Below are 25,820 nucleotides of genomic sequence, written 5' to 3'. Positions count from 1 at the left end.
CTGCAAGCTAATGGGGGAGGCAGACACAGAAACATTCATAAGCAATGGACTCAGAATTAAAGGGCATGTACCTTTAAACACACGTAAGTGCTGAAGATGGGTATAAATAAATACTTACATGCAAGAGAGAAAGGAAAGAGGGAAAAATGGACAATGGCAGTGGGATCCACAGAAGAGGTTTGCCTTTTTTAAAAAAATATATATAGGAGAGGTTTGACAGTTTGAAAGCAAAGAGGAGTCAAAGCGAGGAGGGGGTGTTTAAAGAAAATGATAAATGAGGGCGAGGAAGGGAGAAGGAAATGTTCTTGAGAGATGAGGAGTCATGGATGGAGTGAAATCTTGGATAAAACTTTCAACAGACAGATAAGTAGAAGGAAAAGCATCTAACAATGGTTCTAATCCTGGCTCTGCCACATGTCAGCTGTGTGACCTTGGGCAAGTCACTTCTCTGAGCCTCAGTTACCTCATCTGTAAAATGGGGATTAAGAGTGTGAGCCCCATATGGGACAGGGACTGTGTCCAACCCAGTTATTTCGTATCTACCCCAGAGCTTAGTCGTGTGCCTAGCACACGGTAAGCGCTTAACCAATACCACAATTATTATTAACTGTTGCTCTGAAGAACTAAGCCTATAACACCCCATTAGAGAAGTCTATGGCTCTTCCAGTCTATGAGCTAAATTTCTGGGGGAACGCAGTTAAACTGATTCCCATTTATTGATAATTTATGGAGCAGGGTGATCACAGGAAGAAGAGTGAATGCTACATGCTTTCTCTGTTGATCCCTTTTAATAATAATTGTGGCATTGACTCTTACTATAAGCCAGGCACTGCACTAAGCACTGGGGTGGATACGAGACAGACTTAATCTAAGTAGGAGGGAGACCAGCTACTGAATTCCCAACCAGTGGTACTTACCAGAGAAGCAGTGTGGTTCAATGGAAAGAGCATGGGCTTTGGAGTCAGAGGTCATGGGTTCAAATTCCGCCTCCGCCAATTGTTAGCTGTGTGACTTTGGGCAAGTCACTTAACTTCTCTGTGCCTCAGTGATCTCACCTGTAAAATGGGGATCAGGACTGTGATTCCCCCTTGGGACAACCTGATCACCTTGTAACCTCCCCAGCGCTTAGACTAGTGCTTTGCACATAGTAAGTGCTTAATAAATGCCATTATTATTATTATTATTATTACTATGTGCTCTGCACATAGTAAGCGCTCAATAAATACGATTGATTGATTATTATTATTACTAAGTGCTTACTGTGTGCACAGCACTATACTATACTAAGTGTTTGGGAGCACACAGAGAAGCAGCATGGCTTACTGGAAAGAGCACGGGCTTGGGAGTAAGAAGACATGGGTTTTAATCCCTACTCTGCCATTTGTCTGCTGTGTGACCTTGAGCAAGCCGCTTAACTTCTCTGTGCCTCAGTTACCTCATCTGTAAAATGGGGATTAAGACTGTGAGCCCCCCGTGGGGCAGCCTGATTACCTCGTATCTACCCCAGGGCTTAGAACAAGACTTGGCACAAAGTAAGCACTTAAATACCATTATTATTAGTACTTTATAATAGTTGATAGGCATGATCTCTGCCCACAATAGCAGGGGGGACGGGAGGGAGGGATGGGACACAAAAATGAAAAAAAATTACTGATAGGGGAAATGGGAAATATATATAAGTTTTGAGGGGCTGAGGTGAATATCAAGATCCAAGTCCAAATTTGATGCAGAAAGGAGGGTGAAAAGAGGAAATGAGGGCTTAGTCATGGAAGGCTTCTTGGAGATGTGACATTATAGTACTAAGTGAGGTATTGTTAAGCACTTACTATGTGTCACACACTGTACTAAGCGCTGGAGTGGATACAGGCAAATCAGGCTGGACGAGGTCCCTGTCCCACATGGGACTCTCAGTCTCAATCCCCATTTTACAGACGAGGTAACTGAGGCCTAGAGAAGTGAAGTGACTTGCCCAAGATCACAGAGCAGACAAGTGGCCGAGCCAGGATTAGAACCCATAATCTTCTGACTCCAGGGCCCGTTCTCTATTCGTGCCATGCAGCTTCTAATGGGGATATGTGATCCCCATTTTACAGATGAGGAAACTGAGGTCCAAAGAAGTTAAGTGACTTGCCCAAAGTCTCGCCAGCAAGTAAGAGGTAGAGTCAGGATTATCATCATCATCAACCGTATTTATTGAGCGCTTACTGTGTGCAGAGCACTGTACTAAGCGCTTGGGAAGTACAAATCGGCAACATATAAAGACAGTCCCTACCCAACAGTGGGCTCATTCCCATGCCTGCGCTCTTTCTACTAGGCCTTGAATGCTTCTCTGCTCTCTATGAAAAAGGAATTGGATTTGCCTAAGGGAAAAAGGACCTCCTAGGCCAACCTCCACATAGGTTAGTAACAACCACTCCAAAATTCCCTCTGAGGGGGCACACTTGTTGAGACACGGTTGCTAGCTTCTGGCTCTAAAACTGTTTGAGCAATAGCTGTATTCCTTTCGCACAGGAGGGGAAACTGACAAGTTTCCCCTGAACTGAAGGTGCGAAAAAGTACCAGAGTTAGCTGTTCCAAGTAGTATTCAATGGCATTTATTGAGCACTTACTGTATAACAGAGCAGCGTACTAAGAACTCGGGAGAGTACAATACGACACAATAAATCCTGTCCCAGTTTGTACTGTCACACTGAAATGACCAATCTGCTTCCCTTAAAGGTCAGAATTTCCGAAAGAAAAGAAAATTTCCATTGAGGACCGCCCCCAACCCGCCCCAAACCAGAAGTAGGGAGACACAAAAACAATGCTGTGCTCAGACCCCTTGAAGTACTTTCTGGGACGGAATCAGAAAATTGGGCTTTATTACAGCTTGCTTCTCCAGGGCTGTCTGTCGGGACAGCTAGTCTGTGCGATCCCCATTTTTCCGGCCCAGAGACCGCAGCAAGAGTCAAAGTTGCTGGAGTCCAAGAGCAGCGTGGATCAGTGGAGAGAGCCTAGGCTTTGGAGTCAGAGGTCAGGGGTTCAAATCCCGGCTCCGCCAATTGACTTTGGGCAAGTCACTTAACTTCTCTGTGGCTCAGTTCCCTCATCTGTAAAATGGGGATTAAGACTGCGAGCACCTGTGAGACAACCTGATCACCTTGTAACCTCCCCGGCGCTTAGAACAGTGCTTTGCACATAGTAAGCGCTTAATAAATGCCATCATTATTATTATTAAGCGCCTGTGAGGTGCTGAAGAAGCGGAGGTGGCACCAATGGTGAGGAACTGACTGGGTGCTTACTGTGTGCAGAGCAGTGTACTAACTAAGCACTGGGAAAAAATACCCAGGTGGGAATTTGACAGTCTCTTTGACTTGTCAGCCGTGTGACTTTGGGCAAGTCATGTAACTTCTCTGTGCCTCAGCTACCTCATCTGTAAAATGGGGGTTAAGACTGTGAGCCCCATGTGGGACAACCTGATCACCTTGTAACCTCCCCAGCGCTGCTTTGCACATAGTAAGCGCTTAATAAATGCCATTATTATTATTATTATTATCATCTTCTCTGTGCCTCAGTTACCTCATCTGTAAAATGGAGATTAAGACTGTGAGCCCCACGTGGGACAACCTGATCACCCTGTAACCTCCCCAGCGCTGCTTTGCACATAGTAAGCGCTTAATAAATGCCATTATTATTATTATCATCTATGCTTGAATCCAAAAAACTCTAAGGCTCCACTCTGCAAGTTATTTAAAAAGGACTCTGCCCAATTATATTTAACTTCTATTCTCTGGTGCAACAACCTCAGTTTTCTTACAAACTTATCGGTGCAACTCAAATAGGTAGAAATACCTACCCTCTACAAAAGAGGGAACAGGACCAAAGTTGGTAAGATCAAAAGGGATACTGACTGAGGAAATCTATCTTACACGTTTACCAAATAAATATAAATACAAGGGTTCAGTTAAACACAGGCAACTTCATAGCCCCGTTGGACTTTCTTAAAGGTTTCTGTTTCTAGCTCCAGACTTTACATTGCTGGGCCAATTCAAAGTGATCAGTAGCAGAGTGGACATTGCCCAAGCTGACTCTGCAGCCATCACCCCTGTCGCATCTGGGTCCCACATCACTGCCTCCTCTCCTAGGTCCCTTTGGTTTTTTCCTCATACTATCTGTTAAGCACTCACTATGTGCCAGACACTTTTCTAAATGCTGGGTTAGACACAACGTTGGACACAGGCCACGTCCCACATGGGGCTCACAGTCGTAATCTCCACTTTACAGATGAGGGAACTGAAGCACAGATGTTAAGTAATAATAATGGCATTTATTAATCACTTACTATGTGCAAAGCACTGTTCTAGGCACTGGGGAGGATACAAGTTGATCACGTTGTCCCACGAGGGGCTCACAGTCTTAATCCCCATTTTACAGATGAGGTAACTGAGGCACAGAGAAGCTAAGTGACCTGCCCAGAGTCACACAGCTGACGAGCGGCGGAGCCGGGATTTGAACCCATGACCTCCGACTCCCAAGCCCGGGCTCTTTCCACTGAGCCACGCTGCTTCTCTGACTTCCCCAAGGTCACACAGCAGAGCCAGGACTGGAACCCAGGTCACTCTGACTCTCCCTAGCTCCCGCTCTAGTCACCAAGCCACGCTGCTCCTAGGCTTCCCTACCATTTGAGAGGAGGTGGGAATCCCCTCAAAGTCTCCTCCTCTTCCTCCCGGAATAGGGAAGGGCGGGTCAGGTTAAAGAGAGTAAAACTGAACCAAAGCAGAGCAAATCAAACACCTGGGCCTAGGGTGAAACAGTTGTCTGTTGACCACAGCAGGAATCTCCCTTAGGTGGAGGTCTAAAACTGTGGGATAACACTAGCAACCTCTGATTCTCCCCAAAATTTATTACATAGAGCTGGGGCCTTAGACTTTGCAGGAGGGATGAAAGAAGGGTAGGATTTTGGCTGGGGGGAAGAACCAGCTTGCAAGTGACAGGTATTTTTGAAGAACTAACTGGTCCAAAGACCCTATTCTAGATTGATGATGATGGCATTTATTAAGTGTTCACTCCATGCAAAGCACTGTTCTAAGCGCTGGGGAGGTTACAAGGTGATCAGGTTGTCCCACGGGGGGCTCACAGTCTTAATCCCCATTTTCCAGATGAGGGAACCAAGGCCCAGAGAAGTGAAGTGACTTGCCCAAGGTCACACGGCTGGCGGAGCCGGGATTTGAACCCACGACCGCTGACTCCAAAGTCCAGGCTCTTTCCACTGAGCCACGCTGCTTCTTCTATATACTCAATACTCTCGAGGTCCACACTAATTCCTGAACTGCCAAGAATCTGCACGTGAACATGTAATGCCCCTTCCCTCCCCACCCCCCGGCCCCCCAGTCTCCCTTTTCCACCTGCCCACAGGCCCAAGAGGAGGGAAAAGGGGCCCTTCTAAGCTTGAATACAAAACCTGAGGGTTTTCAAGCAGGGCCTAATAGGCCTGAGTTTTCCATCAAGAACGGACGAGGCTAGGCAGCCAGACCAAAAAAGCCACACAGAAGAAAACGGTGGCTTCACCACTACAGCTGACAACTCACGGGGACAACGATCATCCCATTCTCCACTGAGTTGATACCAATGGATGACATGCCCTTCGCTAAGCCAGCCAGTCAGTCGATCATAATTATTGAGCTCTTACTGCGTGCAGAGCACTGTACTGAGCACTTAGGAGAATACCCCTGAGGCACTCAGACCTACCGGACCAGTGATAAAGTTGTTTTTTTTTCCTTCAAAAATCTTGCTTCAAAAATAGAGCACTTTTTTTTTCCCTCAATTTGTAGATCCTTCCTTTTAATCACACACCCAACTCTACATCACAATGAGCAAGAAAATGCAAGGAATTCTCCACCAACATCAACCTGGACAAGAGAGACAACAGTAAATGGGTAGCCTAAACAGAAACACTTGGGCCACATTAAACCCAAATCCTGCATTCATTCATTCAATTGTATTTATTGAGCGCTTACTGTGTGCAGAGCACTGTACTAAGCGCTTGGATAGAGTACCACCATTCTACTCATCCCACATTCCCCCTTAAGCAGGGTAACATGTTCACAGTAGAGTTGGGGGAGGGGAGGAGGGAAACAAGTGTTTATCTCCAATCAATAAATCAATCAATGATACTTATTGATCGCTTACTGGATCCAGAACACTATACTAAGTTCTTGGAAGAATACAACAGAATGGACAGACATGTTCCCTAGAGGGGGAGAGAGACCTTAATATAAATAAATAAATTACAGATATGTACATAAGTGCTGTGGGGCTGAGGGTGGGGTAATTCATTCATTCATTCAATCGTATTTATTGAGCGCCTACTGTGTGCAGAGCACTGTACTAAGCGCTTGGGAAGTACAAGTTGGCAACATATAGAGACGGTCCCCACCCAACAACAGGCTCACGTCAGCTGTGTGACTTTGGGCAAGTCACGTAACTTCTCTGGGCCTCAGTTCCCTCATCTGTAAAATGGGGATTTAGACCGTGAGCCCCACGTGGGACAACCTGACCACCTTGTTACCCCCCAGCGCATAGAACAGTGCTTCGCATGTAGTAAGTGCTTAACAGATACATTATTATTTATTATTAGTGGGAAATCAGCGAGGTAAGATTGGAGGAGGAAAGGTGATCAAGTGTTTTAAAAGCCAATGGTAATGAGTTTCTGTTGGATGAGGACGTGGGTGGGCAACCACTGGAGACACTTGAGGAGTGGGGAAATTTGGGCTGAAGAGTCTGTAGAAAAATGATCCAGGCAGCAGAGTCAAGCGTCATCATCATCAATCGTATTTATTGAGCGCTAACTGTGTGCAGAGCACTGTACTAAGCGCTTGGGAAGTACAAATTGGCAACATATAGAGACAGTCCCTACCCAACAGTGGGCTCACAGTCTAAAAGCATGGACTGCAGTGGAGAAAAATAGGAGGCAGGGAGGTCAGCAAGGAAGCTGATGCAATAATTGTGGTATTTGTGAAGCGCTTACTATGTGCCAAAAACTGTTCTAAGCATCAGGTTGGATGCAGTCCCTGTCCCACATGGGGCTCACAGTCTTAATCCCCATTTCACAGATGAGGTGACAGAGGCACAGAGAAGTGAAGTGGTTTGCTCAAGGACACACGGCGGACAAGTAGCAGAGCCGGGATTAAAACCCATGTCCTCCGATTCCCAGGCCCCTGCTCTTTCACTAGGCCACGCTGCTTCCCACAAATTGTGGTATTTTTTAAGTGCTTACTGCGTGCCAAGCACTAAATATTAGAGTAGAAACAAGATCAATCAATCAATCGCATTTATTGAGCGCTTACTATGTGCAGAGCACTGTACTAAGCGCTTGGGAAGTACAAATTGGCAACATATAGACACAGTCCCTACCCAACAGTGGGCTCACAGTCTAAAAGGGGGAGACAGAGAACAAAACCAAACATACTAACAAAATAAAATAAATAGGATAGATATGTACAAGTAAAATAAATAAATAGAGTAATAAATATGTACTAATATATATACATATATACAGGTGCTAATCATATTAGACACAGTCTCTGTTCCACAAAGGGTTAACAGCCTATGGAGGAGGGAAAACAGGTGTTTAATCCCATTTAACAGATAAAGAGAATGAGGGACGGAGAAGTTACTTACCTACTCTGAGGACTCTAGTTGTAAATATTTTTGTGTTTCTATCTCCCACTACAGTGTAACCTCCCTGTGGGCAGAGAGCATCTATTTCATTATTCTGTTCTTCCCAAGCATCTAATACAGTGCACCACATGAAGTGGGTGCTAAGTTAAAGCTTCTACTACTCTAATCCCAGGTTATAAATCCACAGCACTTTGTGCATATATTTAAGCTATATATTATATATTTCTTATTTATTCGTATTAATTATTAATTATTTATTTATTATTTATTCATATATATTCACGGAGCAGCAGCGTGGCTCAATGGAAAGAGCACGGGCTTTGGAGTCAGAGGTCATGGGTTCAAATCCCAGCTCCGCCAACTGTCAGCTGTGTGACTTTGGGCAAGTCACTTAACTTCTCTGTGCCTCAGTTACCTCATCCGTAAAATGGGGATTAAAACTGTGAGCCCGCCATGGGACAATCTGATCACCTTGTAACCTCCCCAGCGCTTAGAACAGTGCTTTGCACATAGTAAGCGCTTAACAAATACCATCATTATTATTATTATTATATTAATGCCTGTCTCCCTCTCTAGACCGTAAGCTTGTTATGGGCAGGGAACATGTCGGCTAATTCTGTGGTAATGTACACTCCCAGGCCCTTAGTACGGTGCTCTGGACATAGTAGGCGCTCCATTCATTCAATCGTATTTATTGAGCGCTCACTGTGTGCGGAGCACTGTACCACTGATTGACTACCTTAGAAAAATACGTCAGTGTAGGCTGCTTTCACTTTGATTCTTCTCTGTGTCATGGCCAAGTTCAGAACATCACATTCTGCATCATCATCATCAATCGTATTTATTGAGTGCTTACTGTGTGCAGAGCACTGTACTAAGCGCTTGGGAAGTACAAATTGGCAACATACAGAGACAGTCCCTGCCCAACACTGGGCTCACAGTCTAAAAGGGGGAGACAGAGAACAAAACCAAACATACTAACAAAATAAAATAGAGTAGATATGTACAAGTAAAATAAATAAATAATAGAGCAATAAATATGTACAAACATATATACATATATGCATTCTGTATCAACATGGGCTGTAAGGTCCTCTTTAAGCTTGTTGTGGGCAGAGACCATGTCCACCAACACTGGTAGATTGAACTCTCCCAAGCGTTTAATAAAGTGCTCTGCACACAATAAGCGCTCAGTGAATGACTGATTGGTTTTAGAATTCCCCACAGCTGGCTACAGGGCATTTCCACAGACCAACTGCTGAAATAATCTCTACTGATCAATCTGGCACATTACTCTTACTGAACCTCGGTCCCCAGTCGGTAACTGCTACTGTCCCCTTTTTAATCCTAGGACAATCATCTTTAAGTTATGTCTCAGTCAAATAAACACATGACAAGTATTATGGCCCTGGCGGGTGGAATCCATGACATTTTCGTCTCAATAACATTATATCTACACAATATATCTTCCTAGAGGAAAGAGCAAGGATCTGGAAGTTGTAATCCTTGCTCTACCGCTTGTCTGCCCTATGCCTTGGGCATATCAGCTTGGCTTAGTGGAAAAGAGCATGGGCTTGGGAATCAGAGGTCGTAAATTCTAATCCTAACCCCCGCCACTTGTCAGCTGAGTGACTCTAGGCATGTCAACTTAACTTCTCTGGGCCTCAGTTACCTCATCTGTAAAACGGGGATTAAGACTGTAAGCCCCACATGGGACAACCTGATTACCTTGCATCTACCCCAGCGCTTAGAACAGTGTGGGGTACATAGTAAGTGCTTAACAAATACCATCATTATTATCACTTCTCTGTGCCTCAGTTTCCTCACCTGTCTAAAGGGATTCATTCATTCATTTGTTCAATCGTATTTATTGAGCGCTTACTGTGTGCAGAGCACTGTACTAAGTGCTTGGGAAGTACAAGTCGGAAACATATAAAGACGGTCCCTACCCAATAACGGGCTCACAGGCTAGAAGGGGGAGACAGATAACAAAACAAAACATGTGGACAGGTGTCAAAATCGTCAGAACAAATAGAATTAAAGCTATATGCACATCATTAACAAAATAAATAGAATAGTAAATATGTACAAGTAAAATAAATACCTGGGATTAAATACCTGTTGTCCCTCCTACTAGGCTGTGAGCCCTATGATGATAGTCCCAGGACAGGAGCTCTGAATAATTACCTTGTATCTCCCCTAATGCTTAGTACAATGCTTGATACATAGTAAACACCTGAAACTCTACTCCTCTAGCCACAGCACCCTGCTGATTTTCATTTTATTTTGTGTATCTGTCCTTGTCTTTTGTTTCAGAAGTTTATTGTTTCACCATTCCTTATAACTCCAGGCCCCTCTTCCCCCTTTACATTGCTAGATTGTGAGCTCCCTAAGGGACAAGGACTGGATCTAATTCCCATTTATGTATTCTCTCCCAATGCTCAGTACAAGGCTCTGAACCAAGTGCTTAATAAGTACTATTACTCCTAAATACAGAAAAATAACTTTCTAGATTAGGGTATATTGGCAGGAAGAATGGATCTACTTGAAAAGATCTGAGACAGCCATTCAAGCTTGCAGGCCTTACATTTCTGGACAAAAAGAGACCAAACCACAACAACAACAAAAAAAATACTTTCCTAAAAGGGGTGAAGCTTACATATAGAATTGCACACCAGGGGCATTTGGAAATGCAGCGATTACTCCCAATCTTCTTTTTTCCCCCAAAACAAAAAATTCTAACCACCGGAGAGCATCAAATTTTTCAAATGGTAGTTTGGTTGTGCCAATGGTTCTGTCAACGAGAACACGTACACAGCTTGATTTTTTATTCAAAAAGCGTGGAAAAAAAACACCTACGAAAGGGCCTAATCACATTCATTAAGCCATCAAGAAGCAGCACTGAGATACTCCCTTGGAGTTCGAAAGGTAGGCGGTAGGCACACCAACCCACAAATCCTCTAAAAAATAAAAAAAACACCTCAGCTCTAGGAGAGATGCAGCAGAGCTGGTCACTCAGAGCAATCTCTTGAGAGGAAGCAATTACAGTTCCATTTGATGTGTGCTACCTACCAAAGGCAATGAGTAAACGTTACCGGGGTTCAACAGGTTTTTGCTTCTTAGAGATAATACACAAGGAGAAAATGACTGAAACCACAGCACCCAAACAAGTGCCAAGTTGGGAGAAGAAGCTTTTTTTGTTGGTTGGTTTTTTAAAAAAAACAGAAAGAAGCTGGTATAGCCATCCAAGCCTGCATTGCAAAGCTAAATCCTGTGCGAATACACCCAAATACAGTCAAATTTTCACTTAATGCAATACCTTCTGCTTTAGCTCTCTGACTACAGGTTTAAGATGCTGTTCTCCCCTCTCTCAGACTGGGGTTTTCCATCAGTCAGTCAGTCAATGAGTCAATCATATTTATTGGGGGCTTACTGTGTTCAGAATACTGTACTAAGCACTTGGGAGAGTACAATCTAACAATACAACAGACCCATTCCCTGCCCATAATAAGTCATTAATATAATTACAGATATGTACATAAATGCCGTGGAGCTGGGAGAGGGGATGAATGTAGGGAGAATGTCAGGGTGACAGAGAAGGGAGAGGGGAGAAGAGGAAAGGAGGGCTTAGTCAGGGATGGCATCTTGAAGAAGATGTGCCTTCAAGAAGGCTTTGAAGGAAGGGAGAGTAATTGTCTGTCGGATTTGAGGAGGGAGGGCATTCCAGGCCAGAAGCAGGATGTCATTCATTCATTCAATCGTATTCATTTCCTCTTTCCTTCTTTCCTTCTTTATTTCCTTCTTTCCTCTCCCCCTCGTCCCCCTCTCCATCCCCCCATCTTACCTCCTTCCCTTCCCCACAGCACCTGTATATATGTATATATGGTTGTACATATTTATTACTCTATTTATTTATTTATTTATTTTACTTGTACATTTCTATCCTACTTATTTTATTTTGTTGGTATGTTTGGTTCTGTTCTCTGTCTCCCCCTTTTAGACTGTGAGCCCACTGTTGGGTAGGGACTGTCTCTATGTGATGCCAATTTGTACTTCCCAAGCGCTTAGCACAGTGCTCTGCACATAGTAAGCGCTCAATAAATACGATTGATTGATTGATTTATTGAGCACTTACTGTGTGCAGAGCACTGTACTAAGCGCTTGGGAAGTCCAAGTTGGCAACAGAGAGAGACGGTCCCTACCCGACAGCGGGCTCACAGTCTAGAAAGTGTCGACCAGAGGTCGGCGGCGAGATAGACAAGAGAAGCGGAGAAGCAGTGTGGCTCAGTGGAAAGAGCCCGGGCTTTGGAGTCAGGGGTCATGGGTTCGAATCCTGCCTCCTCCCATTGTCAGCTGTGTGACTTTGGGCAAGTCACTTCACTTCTCTGGGCCTCCGTTCCCTCATGTGTACAATGGGGATTAAGACTGTGAGACCCCCGTGGCTCACACCGGATCACCTTGTAACCTCCCCAGCGCTTAGAACAGTGCTTTGCACATAGTAAGCACTTAACAAATGCCATCATTATTTTAGAGAAGCAGCGTGGCACAGTGGGAAGAGCAAGGGCTTGGGAGTCAGAAGTCATGGGTTCAAATCCCTGCTCCGCCGCTTGTCAGCTGTGTGACCCTGGATAAGTCACTTAACTTCTCTGTGCCTCAGTTACCTCATCTGTAAAATGTCCCACAAGGGGGACAACCTGATCAACTTGTATCCTCCCCAGCACTTAGAACAGTAGAATTTAGAACTTAGGCACAGAGAAGCAGTGTGGCTCAGTGGAAAGAGCCCGGGCTTTGGAGTCAGAGGTCATGGGTTCAAATCCCGGCTCTGCCAATTATCAGCTGTGTGACTTTGGGCAAGTCACTTAACTTCTCTGGACCTCAGTTACCTCATCTGTAAAATGGGGATTAAGATTGTGAGCCCCCTGTGGGACAACCTGATTGCTTTGTAACCTCCCCAGCGCTTAGAACAGTGCTCTGCACATAGTAAGCGCTTAATAAATGCCATTATTATTATTATTATTATTAACAGTGCTTTGCACATAGTAAGCACTTAATAAATGCCATTAATAATAGTAATAATAATAATCGAGGTGCAATGAGAAGGTTAGGATTAGAGGAGGGAAGTGTGTGGGCTGGGTTGTAGAAGGATGGTAGCAAGGTGAGGTAGGAGGGGGCAAGTCAGACAGTCCATCATATTTATTGAGTGCTTACTGTGTGCAGAGCACTGTACAAAAGCTTGGAAGAGTACAACACAACAGTATAACAGACACATTCACTGCCCAAACGAGCTTACAGTCTAGAGGGGGAGACGGACATTAATATAAGTAAATTACAGATATGTACATAATAATTGCTGTGGGGCTGGAAGTAAGGATGAATAAAGGGAGCAAGTCAGGGCGATAATGAAGGAAGTTGAAGAAAAGGAAAAGAGGGCTCAGGAAAGGCCTGGAGGAGATATACCTTCAATTAGGCTTTGAAGTGGGGGAGAATGACTTACCCATGCTCACATAGTAGGCAAGAGGCAGAACTGAGATGAGAACCCAGGTTCTCTAACCCCCAGGTCTGTGTGCATTAGGTTACGCTGCTTCTCGAATGAGTAATGCTAAACAGAGTTTAGGTGTGTAGGGTCGTTTTTTTTTTTTTTTAAGACAAGAGGTGTGATTGAGGTTTTCGGTTCTAAAACTTCAGCAATGCCTACCTAGCAAAAGGATCTCAAACCCATGGTCACACTTTGGCATTTTAATATCAAAGCAGCATGGAATCAAGTTTCAGAGCTAAGAGGGCAGTGTGAATCCCACTCATCTTGACTTCAATATACTGACCTCAAAATTGCACTCGTTTTCCTTGTAGCTCTGTCTCCATAGAGACCGGCAACAAAACCCAGCAAACAAAGTTTACTTAGCTGTTAGATTTTTACATCTCCCAGCCAAATTAGTACACAAATTAATCAGGTGGAAGTTAAAAGTGATATTCAAACACGCTGAACTCTCGAATTGATACAAAATAACGCCCTTCGGTAGGCACATACACAGCTTGACATATATTTCTCATTTTATTCTGTCTATACTGTTCCCCTTGCCCTCCTCAAGCTCCGGCTCGGTGGCAGAGAGCTAAGCCCCAGGCTGCTTCTAACACTGAGCCCTACAAAAAGAGCCTCTGCTGCCTCGGTGGTTTTTTTCCCGCTGTCCCTTCCCCTCCCTGGCTCCAAACCATGGTCCGGGTTGAGCTCCGCAGCGTAGGGAGGGAGATTCAAGCCACGTTGTTGCCCCCACGGGGCACAGAGGGGGCTCCGACCTGCTCACCCCTTCCTCCATCTCCTCTTGTCTGCAGTGCCCGCTGAGGATCTGGGCTGCCGCTTTACGGTGCCTCTGCAGTGTTCAGCATGTGTCTCTGTGCCTGTCACAATGCCTTCCACTCCATATCAGTCCCAGAGTGGAAGGCACTCTCTAACCTGAGGGTTAGAGAACCTGGGTTCTAATCTCAGTTCTACCTCTTGCCTACTATGTGAGCATGGGTAAGTCATTCTCCCCCACTTCAAAGCCTTATTGAAGGTATATCTCCTCCAGGCCTTTCCTGAGCCCTCTTTTCCTTTTCTTCAACTTCCTTCAGGGTCTGTCTTGACCCTCCAAGATAGAGGGTCAGGCCATGAGGTGGAGATCAACGGACCATTGGAGGAGGGACTAAGAGTGACGAATGTGTACCGCTGGAGATTGGGGATGCCAGCTTGTTGTTCGACTCCCGACAAGAAGCCACAGAACTCGACTGATGGGACTAATGAGTGCTCTGCTCACAGTAAGCGCTCAATAAATACGATTGATTGATTAATGAGGGTTTGATCTCATGGGAGCATCTTTTGGGAGGACAGAGAGGAGCTGACTGTGTCATTCACTCGTTCATTCAATGGGATTTACTGAGCTCTTACTGTGGGCAGAACACTGTATTAAACGCTTGGAGAGTACAATTCAGCAGTAAAGAGAGACAATCCCTTCCCACAACGGGCATAAAGACTAGAAAGGGGGAGGCAGGCACCAAAACAAGTAAACAGGCATCAGTAGCATCAATATAAATAAATATCATTATAGATATATACACATTAAAACAAGTAAATAGGAATTAATATAAATAGAATTATAGATAATAATAATAATAGCATTTGTTAAGCACTTACTATGTGCCACGCACTGTTCTAAAAACTGGGGGGGATATAAGGTAATCGGATTGTCCCACATGGGGCTCACAGTCTTAATCCCCATTTTCCCACATCTTAACTCCTTCCCTTCCCCACAGCACCTGTATATATGTATATATGTTTGTACATATTTATTACTCTATTTATTTATTTTACTTGTACATATCTATTCTATTTATTTTATTCTGTTAGTATGTTTGGTTTTGTTCTCTGTCTCCCCCTTTTAGACTGTGAGCCCACTGTTGGGTAGGGACTGTCACTATATGTTGCCAATTTGTACTTCCCAAGCGCTTAGTACAGTGCTCTGCACATAGTAAGCGCTCAATAAATACGATTGATGATGACGATTTTCCAGATGAGGTAACTGAAGCACAGAGAGGTGAAGTGACTTGCCCAAAGTCACACAGCTGACGAGTGGCAGAGCAGGGATTAGAACTCAGGACCTCTGACTCCCAAGCCTGTGCTCTTTCCATTGAGCCACGCTGCTTCTCAATAAGTACATACATACACAAGTGCTGTGAGGTGAGGGGGTAGAGGAAAGGGAGCGAGTTGGGGAAAAGGTGGGGCTTAGTCTGGGAAGGCCCCAAGGGAGGGCTTATGCGAAGAAAAAATATGTTAGAACTCCGCCCTCGTAAGCATCCCAGGCTCAATACCTGGACCGCTTTGTACCTGGACCGCTTTGTGCCTGGACCGGCGGTCGCGGGCTGAGACTTCCCAGGAAGCAGTAGGATTAAAAGGTGCCGAACTCGGAGTGAGCTTTGGTCTCCGTGCTTTCTCCGCTACACCTTACTGGGAGCGGGAGCATATACCTCACTTGAAACAGTCACGGCCTAGCATCATCATCAATCATATTTATTGAGCGCTTACTGTGTGCAGAGCACTGCACCAAGCGCTTGGGAAGTACAAGTTGGCAAGATATAGAGACAGTCCCTACCCAACAGTGGGCTCACAGTCTAAAAGGGGGAGACAGAGAACAAAACCAAACATTCTAACAAAATAAAATACATGGAATAGATATGTACAAGTAAAATAAATAGAGTAATAAATATGTACAAACATATATACATATATACAGGTATGTATGTATTCCTAGCAAAGAGGAAGCACTCGCCTTTTGGATTTGTATACCACGCATGTTTCCAAACTTTCTCCTGTAGGCTCGTTTGGTTTGCACACTTAGGTCCTCCAACTCCAACCTCCTCACTGAACTGTGATCTCGTCTATCAGACCGTCAAGCCCTTGCCCAAATCCTTCCTCTGTCCTGGCTCTCCCCCCCCCCCGCCCCCGCCATGAAAAACAGACCACCATTCTCCCACCTTCAAACTCTTATTAAATCAATCAATAAATCATACTTATTGAGCGCTTACTGTGTGCAGAACACTGTACTAAGTGCTTGAGAAGTACAAGTTGGCAACATATAGAGACAGTCCCTACCCAACAGTGGGCTCACAGTCTAAAAGGGGGAGACAGAGAACAAAACCAAACATACTAACAAAATAAAATAAATAGAATAGATATGTACAAGTAAAATAAATAGAGTAATAAATATGTACAAACATATATACATATATACAGGTATGTATGTATTCCTAGCAAAGAGGAAGCACTCGCCTTTTGGATTTGTATACCACGCATGTTTCCAAACTTTCTCCTGTAGGCTCGTTTGGTTTGCACACTTAGGTCCTCCAACTCCAACCTCCTCACTGAACTGTGATCTCGTCTATCAGACCGTCAAGCCCTTGCCCAAATCCTTCCTCTGTCCTGGTTTCCCCCCCACCCGCCATGAAAAACAGACCACCATTCTCCCACCATCAAACTCTTATTAAATCAATCAATAAATCATACTTATTGAGCGCTTACTGTGTGCAGAACACTGTACTAAGTGCTTGGGAAGTACAAGTTGGCAACATATAGAGACAGTCCCTACCCAACAGTGGGCTCACAGTCTAAAAGGGGGAGACAGAGAACAAAACCAAACATACTAACAAAATAAAATAAATAGAATAGATATGTACAAGTAAAATAAATAGAGTAATAAATATGTACAAACATATATACATATATACAGGTATATATGTATTTCTAGCAAAGAGGAAGCACTCGCCTTTTGGATTTGTATACCACGCACGTTCCCAAACTTTCTCCTGTAGGCTCGTTTGGTTTGCACACTTAGGTCCTCCAACTCCAACCTCCTCACTGAACTGTGATCTCGTCTATCTGCCCGTCAAGCCCTTGCCCAAATCCTTCCTCTGTCCTGGTTTCCCCCCCCACCCGCCATGAAAAACAGACCACCATTCTCCCACCTTCAAACTCTTATTAAATCAATCATATTTACTGAGCGCTTACTGTGTGCAGAGCACTGTACTAAGCGCTTGGGAAGTACAAGTTGGCAGGATATAGAGACAGTCCCTACCCAACAGTGGGCTCACAGTCTAAAAGGGGGAGACAGAGGACAAAACCAAACATACTAACAAAATAAAATAAAAATCACACCTCTTCCAAGAGGCCTTCCCAACTAAGCCCTCATTTCCCCTATTCCCTTCTGTATTGCCTATGTCCCTGAATCTGTACCTTTTAAGGAACTGATATTCACTCAGCCCTACAGCTCTTAAATGCACGTCCCTAATTTATTTTTATGCCTGTCTCCTCTTCTTAACTGTAAGCTCCTGGGAGTCAGAGAACCCGTCCACCAACTCTGTTGTACTGTACTCTCCAAAGCACTTAGTACAGTTCCCTACACACGGTAAGCACTCAAATACCATTGATCGATTGGGAGCAACTGGTTCAAAGGATAGATGATGGGGCCTCAGGTAGATAGAGCATTACATGTTACTGAACACTGATTCATTATTAGCAATAGACACTGCTTTTCCAAGTCATCCAAAATACATCATGACTTTTCTAATGCCCCTGCCAGAAACTTTTACTCACTTGCAGGTGTGTGGCTCTCTCCTTTTTCCTGTTGATAAACTAATGGATATGGACGGCCAAAGAATTACTCCTGTGTAATTTAGCCCACTCGCCGAAAGCTGCTGCTGCCCTCAACCTGTAAGCACAAAGCATAACAACCGAATTACCAGTCATTAAAAACAGGAAAATGCTATTTCAGTCGAGAAAATATTCTTTACATAAAAGACAACCCACGCAACCAGAAACAATCCAGCCCGCACACTTCGCTCCTCTAGTGCTAAGCTTCTCACTGTGCCTTGATCTCGCCTCTCTCACTGACCCATAGCTCACATCCTGCCTTAGGCCTCCTCATATCTGACAATTACTCCCCCCCTCCTTCAAAGCCTTACTGAAGGCATATCTCCTCCAGGAGGCTTTCCCAGACTGAACTCCGCTTTTCCTCATCTCCCACTCCCTTCTGCAACTCCCTAACTTGCTCCCTTTGCTCTTCTCCCCTCCCAGCTCCATGAAACTATGTACGCACCTGTAGTTTTATTTATTTGTATTGATGATGTCTGTCTCCCCCGTCTAAACCGTAAGCTCATTGTGGGCAGGGAATGTCACTGTTTATTGTTGTACTGTACTTTCCCAAGCGTGTAGTACATGCTCAATAAATACGATTGAATGAATGATTTCTATTGTGGATAAAAGGGATTAGATGATAGAAGAAAAGGTTCCTGGAGCTGAATCATTATATATCACATGGAAAGACAAGGAGAATGATGTGAGCGGATGGCCATTTACCATAAATCCATTCATTCAATCGTATTTATTGAGCACTTATTGTGTGCAGAGCACTACTAAGTGCTTGGAAAGTACAATTCAGCAACTGATAGAGACAATCCCTACCCAACAACTGGCTGGATTTTTCTACCCTGCTCCACTCGCCCGTTATTGGGCAGGGACCGTCTCTATATGTTGCCGACTTGTCCTTCCCAATTGCTTAGTACAGTGCTTTGCACACAGTAAGCGCTCAATAAATACAATTGGATGAATGAATGAATCTCCCTGAAGCCTACTCCCCTGACCAAAAGAGGAATAATCATTGGAACAACATTTACTGGGGACTCAATGGGTGCAATGCACTTATACGAAGCACCGGATCTGCCCACAGGCAGTTACACGCTAATGGAGGAGAGACTGTGCAAATTTACAGCTATTGGAATTAGAATAAATAACTGAATGTACAACTGAATTGACACATTTGGAGTGTTGGGAATTAAACGGGAAAGGCTTATGGGAGGTAAGTGGTGTTTTGAGAAGGCTTTGAACAGAGGTGAGAACTGTAGGATGGCAGTTATTGGAGGCAAGAGAAGGGAGAGCATGAGGGGAAACCGAGCTGGGGAGAATAGCATTAATAAGGGGATGGAACCAGGATAATTCATTCAATCGTATTTCATTCAATCACATTTACTGAGCGCTTACTGTGTGCAGAGCACTGTACTAAACACTTGAACAGAATCAGGAGAGAGATACAGATGCCGAGCAGTCTTTTAGACGGTGAGCCCACTGTTGGGTAGGGACTGTCTCTATATGTTGCCAACTTGTACTTCCCAAGCGCTTAGTACAGTGCTGTGCACACAGTAAGCGCTCAATAAATACGATTGATGATGATGATGAGCACTGAAGTGAAAAGAGCTGGTATGCAAGACTTGACTTCTAGACTGTGAGCCCGCTGTTGGGTAGGGACCGTCTCTATGTGTTGCCGACTTGTACTTCCCAAGCGCTTACTACAGTGCTCTGCACACAGTAAGCGCTCAATAAATACGATTGAATGAAATGAATGAAAGATAGGGTGAGTTGGTGGAGAGCCTTAAAGCCAATTGTGAGACGTCTTTGCTTGAAATAAAGCAGTGTTGACCTAGTGGATAGAACACAGATCCGGGAATCAGTAGGACCTGGGTTCTAATTCCACTCCCCCACTCACCTGCTTTACTTAACTTCTCTGTGCCTCAGTTTCTTCATCCGTAAAATGGAGATTAAGACTGTAAACCACAGGTGAGACCTGGACTGTGTCCAACCTGATTAGCTTGTATCTACCCCAGCATAGTAAGTATATACTGGCACATAATAAGCGCTTAAACACCCCCCCCCCCAAAAAAAAAGTGGGAAGCAATTAGAAGTTTCTGAGGAATGAAGAGATAGATGTGTGTGCTGCGTGACATTTCATGATGATCTGAGCAACAGCAAGCCTGGAAAGGGGAGAGGCTGAAGGCAGGGAGACCAGTGATTGCACAGAGAGTGATTGATTCCACGACTTATTTTAGAGTGGATTCAACCCCCTGGTGTGGCCAGGTTGGAACCTGGGTTTCTAGGGACATTCAAGGACCAAGATGAAATGCAACGACCAGACCAGAATCTCAAGGGTTGGTCAGAACCCAAGTGACTTGGGGCGAAGAGGGGAGGGGATGAAGGATGAAGCGGAGGTCAGCAGAAATTCATCTTGCTCCTCAGTATCAGACTTCCCAATGTTCAGTGGGGACACTGGAGCACCTAGGAGCCCTCATCTTCAACCTGTTCCTAACCCCATTGCTGCTCCTCCTCCCCAATGGAGACCTGATTCCTCCACCCTGATGCAGAAATCCCCACCCTCAACTCTACTATCTCTGCCAAATTCAATTTCCTGTCTCTCCTTTGATTTCACACTGCTAACCCCCCAGCCCTGGACAATCTAATAACAATAAGGACTGCGGTATTTGTTATCTGTTAACTATGTGCCAAACACTTCACTAGGCTCTGGAATACATACAAGATAATCAGGTGTCACACAGTCTCACAACTTCCCTGTCCCACATGGTAACAACAGTATGGTCTAGTGGAAAAAGCACAAACTTAGGAGTCAGAGGACTTGGGTTCTAATCCCTGCTCCATCACTTATTTGACCTTGAACAAGTTTCTTAACTTTTCTGTGCCTCAGTTACCTCATCTGTAAACTGGGGATTAAGACTGTGGGCCCTATGGGGACAGGAACTGTGTCCAACGTGATTAGTCTGAAGTATTAGTAAGTTTAAGTACACAGTAAGCACTTATATTCCATTAAAAAAAATTCCCTTTCTAATAATAATGATGGCATTTAAGTGCTTACTATGTGCAAAGCACTGTTCTAAGCACTGGGGAGGATACAAGGCGATCAGATTGTCCCACATGGGGCTCACAGTCTTCAACCCCATTTTACAGATGAGGTAACTGAGGCCCAGAGAAGTGACGTGACTTGCCCACAGTCACGCAACTGACAATTGGCAGATCTGGGATTTGAAGCCATGACCTCTGGCTCCCAAGCCCGTGCTCTTTCCATTGAGCCACGCTGCTTCTCCAATCTAACTTAAGTAGGCTCTGTCCCAATTTCCTCCAACCTCTCCACTGCCTTCGACGCCAAGGACCGCTCCCTTCTACTGAAAACACTTTCTAACCTCGGTTTTCTTTTCACATTTCTCTCCTGGTTCTCCCGTCCCTCTGGTGGATTCTTCTTAGTATCCACCAGATGGAAGAGATCTTCCTCCACCTCCCACTCCCACCGAGGCACTCAGTTCTGGGCCCTTTTCTCAAATCTACACTCATTCCCTTGGGGTTCTCATCCACTCCCACAGCTTCAACCACCACTTCTACGTGCAAGCAGAAACTCCCAACCATTAGCTTTAAGCTTTCTTCTCCCACTATGCTATGCCATCCCCGCCTCCTCCCCCTTTCTGCCCCCCAAAACCCAATTCACTCACAGGGTTAATTCCTTTTGCTCCCATCTTCCCTCCTCCTTCACAGTGCCCTGAATCTTCAAAGCCCTTCTGAAAACACATCTCCTTCTGAAGACCTTCCCTGACTAACTTCTAATTTCCCACTCTATATCCCTCACTACTGCCACTTAAGTACTCACCCCTTCTCCTCTCCACCAGCTCTTCTGTACATATTTCAAATGCTCTATCACTACTTCCTTCTATCTGTAATTTATCATGTCTTATTTGTCTGCTAAAGAGCGGAGACTATGTCTCCTAATTCTACTATACTTATTTGTTTGTTTTCTCTATGGTATTTGTTAAGTGCTTACTACGTGTCCAACACTGTTCCAAGCAATGGGATGGGTACGACTTAATTAGGTTGGACACCTGAGCCCATTGTGGGCAAGGGATTGTCTCTATTTCTTGCTGAACTGTACTTTCCACGCACTTAGTACAGTGCTCTGCACACAGTAAGTGCTCGATAAATGATTGAATGATGATTTCCCCCCTCTAGACTGTGAGCCCACTGTTGGGTAGGGATCGTCTCTATACGTTGCCAACTTGTACTTCCCAAGGGCTTAGTACAGTGCTCTGCACACAGTAAGCGCTCAATACGACTGAATGAATGAATGAATTGAATGAATGAATAAATAATAACGTAGGCATTTGTGAAGTGCTTACTATGAGCCGAGCACTGTTCTAAGCGCTGGGTGACCAGCATGAGGCTCACAGTCTAAAACAGTAGGGAGAAAAGGTATCCTCATTTTACATTTGAGGAAACTGAGGCACAGAGAAGTAACTTGCCCAAGGTCACGCAGCAAGCAATTGGCAGAACCGGGATTAGAACCCAGGTCCAGGCCCGTGCTCTCTTCCAAGCATTCAGCAGCATGGCTTAGTGGAAAGAGCACGAGCTAGGGAGTCAGTGGTCGTGGGTTCTAATCCCGACTCTGCCAGTTACCGGCTGAGTGACTTTGGGCAAGTCACAACTTCTCTGCCTCAGTTAACTCATCTGTAAAATGGGGATTAAGACTATGAGCCCCATGTAGGATAACCCTGCATCTATCCTAGTGCTTAGAACAGCGCTCAGCACTTAGTAAGCACTTAACAAATACCATCATTATTATTACAGTGTTCTACACACAGTGACTTATCCACTCAAAAGGGCTCCATTTCCATAATCAATATATCCCACTGACAGAGTACCTCGCTTTTTGTCATAACAAAGGAGTTGCTTCTTCAATATATGCTCCCCGCTGCCTGGATGACCCAAGCAATATTTACCATGATACATATAAATTGAAGTTGGCACGAAGAATCTAGGATTGGCTTTTTTGGCAGCCTTTCCAATCTCCCTCAAAACAGAATCCAGTTGTGTTACTCAAATTACCTAATCCATCATAGATGGATGGACATTTAGTAGTAATTAAAGGTAAAGCTTTTCTCATTTGTAATACTATAGAGAGGATTTCCTTCACCATACATAGAACTGCCTTCCAAGCCAGCTGGAATGTGCAGTCCAATAGAGAGCTAATTATCCCCAACCCGAGTGTGCCTGTCCCCAACACTGCCAAAGGATTCCTGGGCCCTTCTCCTCCATCCAGGAATTCCCCTTAATTGGAAAGAAATCTTTCCCAATAAAATCACACTTTCCTTCTACTTTGCTACCATAATTTTGAAGGGCGGGGGGGTAGGGGGTGGGGGAGAAAGAGCCTAGCATTCATTCATTCATTCAATCGTATTTATTGAGCACTTACTCTAAGCTCTTGGAAAGTACAGTTCAGCAACAGAGAGAATCCCTGCTCACACTGGGCCTACAGTCTAGAACAGGGGAGACAGGCATCAAAGCAGGCATCAATATAAATAGAATTATAGATATATACACACATTATAACAAGTAAAGAGGCACCGATATGAATAGAATTATAGATATATACATATAAACCTAAGTGCTGTGAGATGGGGAAGAGCAAAGGGAGCAAGATGAGGTGATGCGGAAGGGAGGGGGAACTGAGGAAAAGCGGGGCCTAGTCTGGGAAGGCCTATTGGAGGAGGTGAGCCTTCAGTAAGGCTTTGAAGGGTGGAAGGGTGATTGTTTGGTGGATTTGAGGAGGGAGGGCGTTCCAGATCAGAGACAGGACATGGGTCAGGGGTCAACAGTGGGACAGGCGAGGGTGAAGCACAGTGAAAAGGTTAGCACCAGAGGAGTGGAGTGTGCGGGCTGGGATGTAGAAGGAGAGAAGGAAGGTGAGGTAAGAGGGGGCAAGGTGATGGAGAGCTTTGAAGCCAACAGTTAGGAGTTTTTGTTTGATACAGAGGTTGATAGGCAACCACTGGAGATTTTTGAGGAGGGGGTGACATCCCCAGAACGTTTCTGTAGAAAGACAATCCGGGCAGCTGTGTGAAGTATGGACTGAAGTGGGGAGAGACAGGAGGTTGGGAGGTCAGAAAGGAGGCTGATGCAGTTATCCAGTCAGGATAGGATGAGTGACTGTACTAACATGGTAGTGGTTTGGATGAAGAGGAAAGTGTGGATCTTGGCGACGTTGTGAAGGTGAGAACGGCACGATTTGGTGATGGACTGGATATGTGGGGTGAATGAGGGAGCAGAATCAAGGATGACACCAAGGTTGTGGGCTTGTGAAAAAGGAAGGATGGTTGTGCCATCCACAGTGACAGGAAAGTCAGGGAGAGGTCAGGGTTTGGGAGGGAAGATAAGGAGCTCTGTCTTTGACGTGCTGAGTTTGAGGTGGCAGGAGGACATCCAAGTAGAAATGTCCTGAAGGCAGGAAGCGATACGAACCTGGAGGGAGGGAGAGAGACCAAGGAGGAGATACAGATTTGGGTGTCAAGGGTGGTTTCAGTAGAGTGGGGCGGCGGTGGGGGGGGTGCGGGGGGGAATACGCAGAAGCCAGACTGGAGGGGGTCCAGGAAAGACTTGGAGGAGAGGAATTTGAGGCAGTGAGTGCAGACAACTCACTCCAGGAGTTTGGAAAGGAAGGGTAGAAGGGAGATGGGGTGATAACTGGAGGGGGCTGGGGGTCAAGAAAGGGTTTTTTTAGGATGGGGGAGACCTGGACATCTTTGAAGGCAGAGGGGAAGAAGCCATTGGAGAGTGAGTGGTTGAAGATGGAAGATGAGGGGGGAAGGGGTGAGAGTTTTTTAAGGTGCGAGGAAATGGGGGTCCAATGCCCAAGTGGAGGGGGTGGCACTTGAGAGGAGGCAAGAAATCTCCTCTGAAGATACTGCTGGGAAGGATGGGAAAGTTGAAAAGGGGGCCAATGGGGGGGGATGGAGGGGGAACGGGTGATTTTGGGGAGCTGGGTGGCCAGATCATTGGGAGTGAAGGTTTGGTTGGGGGTGGGTAGGGGAGAAGAAAGGGAGACTGAGGAGAGAGTGAAGTCTGGACTCCATAAGCATGCAAATTATCAATTACTCAAATGTTCCCCAACTGGTTGGTTTTTACATAAGAAAATATTAATTTCTAAAGTTATGTGACTAACTGCTGTGCAAAACTTTATAAAAAATATTAAAAGACTTATTTGTCAGTTTCTTTCCACCTTCCCCACAAGAGTTCAGTGTTTACCTCCCTTCCTTCCAGTTCTTCATTCAGCACCGGAAAAAGGACAGAGGCAGGAGCCTTGCACAGTATCTGGCTCGTCTACTACCCCGTATTCCCCGAGAGGCCTGCCCGGACAGAGAAAAGCCTGTGGATCTTGGAGAGCCTGGACCCCATGGGTCAGAATGACACACGGCAGGCTCACAGGACCGATCTCTCCTGGAACCTTTGTAGGTAACAAAAAATAATAATAATAACGGTATCTGTTCGGCACCTGGTATTTGTACATGCCAGGCGCTGAACTAAGTGGTGGGGTGGATACAGGCAAATCGGGTTGGACACAGCTCCTGTCCCGTGAGGCTCATAGTCTCAATCTCCGTTTTACAGATGGGGTAACTGAGGCACATCATCATCAATCCTATTTATTGAGCGCTTACTATGTGCAGAGCACTGTACTAAGCATTGGGAAGTACAAATTGGCAACATATAGAGACACAGAGAGGTGACTTGCCCAAAATCACACAGCAGACATGTGGCGGGGCAGGGATTAGAACCCATGACCTTCTGACTCTCAGGTAGGTGCTCTCATGAAGGTTGGAAGCAAAGGTGCAGCAACCTGTGGCCAAGTCAACCTGAGCCACAGTGTTCACCCACTCACCTCCCAGGTCCCCAAGCCAAAAGTGATTTTCTGGCCATTTTCGATTCTGGGCTGGGCCACACCGGTGGCCAGAGCTTTCCAGCCCATGCCATACCTCCAGGG

The 25,820-nt window shown here is 45.1% G+C and overlaps 1 protein-coding gene across 1 annotated transcript in view; it reads right to left on the bottom strand.

The window, feature by feature from the left end:
• Positions 1-25,820, bottom strand: part of SGMS1 (sphingomyelin synthase 1) — a 326,914-nt gene that overhangs the window by 287,432 nt on the left and 13,662 nt on the right. The window contains exon 2 of the mRNA XM_038743561.1: positions 17,777-17,891. The gene's annotated coding sequence lies outside the window, so the exon portion shown is untranslated. The remainder of the gene's footprint in view (positions 1-17,776; positions 17,892-25,820) is intronic.

Source organism: Tachyglossus aculeatus, chromosome 3 (assembly GCF_015852505.1).
Source record: "Tachyglossus aculeatus isolate mTacAcu1 chromosome 3, mTacAcu1.pri, whole genome shotgun sequence".
NCBI classification, from domain to species: Eukaryota; Metazoa; Chordata; class Mammalia; order Monotremata; family Tachyglossidae; genus Tachyglossus; species Tachyglossus aculeatus.
The sequence above is the reverse complement of the archived record's forward strand: the minus strand, read 5'-3'. Positions and strand labels throughout refer to the sequence as shown.